The following is a 2,168-nucleotide window of genomic DNA, read 5'->3' as shown; positions in this document are numbered from 1 at the left end:
TAAGCGGGTGAGCTGTGGGGACTGAGGCCCCTGGCGTGGTAGGTGGGCTCTGTGGGCAGAAGGATGAGTGGGCTGCTTTTTTGGGGCCCCTTCCTCTTTGCAGGGGGCCCAGGCCAGAGCACAGCTCCACGGCCTTCCCCTCGGGGAAGGATTGATGAAGTGACTGCTGTTCTGCTGGGACTGGGGGAGGGAGGGCCGTGGTGGGCACGAAATCAGTGTGTGTCGTGGGCTGCCTGGCAAGTTCCTCAGACCGCTGGATCTTTGCCTGTGCCACTCTCTCTGGCTGGTGGCCCTGCTGTCACAGGTCACTCTGTTCTGGCCTCAGATCCAGACCACATGCCACTTCCCAGAGAGCCTTCCTTGATTTCCCCGGCGAGAGTCAGGCCAGGCCCAGGGGCAGTGACAGCACCGACCCACAGGGCTGCCTATTTTACGTCTGTTCACCTGCTGGACTGAGGGTCCTGAGGTTGGGGCCCATGTTCACCATCGTACCCAGTGCCAGTGAGTACCAGGCGCCTGGTGGGCACTCAGAAATACCAGCAGAACGCATGAAGAGGGGAATGAAAGTGTCAACTTCCACTGCCTGCACCCTGCAGTCTCAATAGCCAGGACCTTACCTTCCTCTGGTAAGGTCCAGGTAAGGACCTCAGGTGGCCCAAAGGGGGAGGCAGGGGCGGGCATGTGGTGGCTTCTGAGGCTGGAGGACCCCAGGGAAGGAGTGGGGGACAGGAGTCATGTTCTGTGACCTGGCAGCTTGCATGCTGAGTGACCCAGGACAAGTGACGTAACTGCTCTGTGCCTCAGTTTCCCCTCTGTCAAATGGGGGTGATAATGCCCTCCACAGGGCCATTACAAGGACTAAACAAGATAGTTTATGCAAAGACTTTCGAGTAACAGCTTCCCCATGCTATGAGCTGGGTATTTGCCAGATTTATTTATTTATTTGCTTTGAAAAAAATTTTTTTAAATTATATAAATGATAGACAAATATTTAAAGAAACAAACAAAAGAACAATCTAGAAAGAACATTTAAATCCCCCCAAATCCTACCTGCTAATGTAACAACTTACATTCGTCAAGGTGAGGTTTAAGTGCAAGAGACATCTTTGCAAATAGCAGTGGTCTAAATAAGATGGAAATTGCTTTCTCTCTCACGCGAAAGGGTAGAAATGGAATGGCAGGTGGTCCTGCCCTACAAAGCCTCCAGAGATCTGAGTATCCTTACTCTTCCCTCAGTCACTACCCTGGAGTTATGGTCCCACCTTTTGGTCCAGAATGGCAGCTGGAGCTCCAGCCATCACGTCCAAGTTCCAGGCAGCACTAGGAGAAGAGCTGAAGAAGGTGCACGTCACTTGCTTTTTAAGGAAGGTTTTTGGAAGCTGCAGTCCTCCTTCCTTCCGTCTTTTCCTCTCTCCCTCTCAGTTTCTCTCTTTCTTTATCTGTACGTCACCTGGCCACACCTGATAATGGACATTACTACTCATGGGCCGTTTGACTTTTTTATTTAAAATCCGATCACGAGTATCTCGCATGTCTACAAATAGAGTTTCACAAGGCCATTTTCATAATAAGATTGCTTGTGATTCTGTCACACAGACCCTTGACAATTCCACCTGTATGGATGGTGCCAGGTTTCCAGTACGACACCCCTGCCGGGATGGACATCATCGAACCTGCCATCCTTGCACTTGGTTGGAACATTTCCACCCTGTAAGTTCCCAGAAGTAGGAATGCTGAGTGCAAGCAGAGACTCTTGACATTTGGACATGAATTGAGAAACTGCCTTTCAGGAAGCCAGCCCAGGCAGACTCCTCTCACCATCTGTGGGTGCTCAGAATGGCGTCAGGAGCGTCCCGAGGCGGGAGGTGCAGCCTACCCGGCCCCACCCTGGCTCCCTCTCCTTTTAGTCGGTCTGTTTCCGTAATCACTCCTAATCTAGGGCTCTTCCCTCCACTCTACACAGGAGGAGTGTGCCCATGTCCTCTTCGGGGTCCCAAAGAGACGCCTCTGCCTTGGGAAAAGCCCGACATGAGACCGTGACCCCTCCAGACAGCACCGAGCAGCGGGAGCTGGAGCAGCTATTGCTCAGGCTGAGCAGGGACAGTGGCCAGCCCTGGACGAGGGGCAGTGGACTGTGGGAGGCTGTGCTGGCCCCTCAGTCAGATGCA

General features: G+C 52.9%; 1 long non-coding RNA gene across 1 annotated transcript; it reads left to right on the top strand.

Moving 5' to 3' along the window:
- The first annotated feature begins 338 nt into the window (after window positions 1-338).
- Window positions 339-1,826, top strand: LOC111727965. Its single transcript, XR_002775387.1, has 3 exons — window positions 339-637; window positions 1,237-1,341; window positions 1,597-1,826. It is a non-coding gene; the product is annotated as an uncharacterized LOC111727965 (long non-coding RNA).
- Window positions 1,827-2,168: the final 342 nt, after the last annotated feature.

Source organism: Otolemur garnettii, unplaced genomic scaffold (assembly GCF_000181295.1).
Source record: "Otolemur garnettii isolate 467f Iridium unplaced genomic scaffold, OtoGar3 scaffold00134, whole genome shotgun sequence".
Classification (NCBI taxonomy): Eukaryota; Metazoa; Chordata; class Mammalia; order Primates; family Galagidae; genus Otolemur; species Otolemur garnettii.
This window is presented reverse-complemented; position numbering and strand designations above follow the sequence as displayed.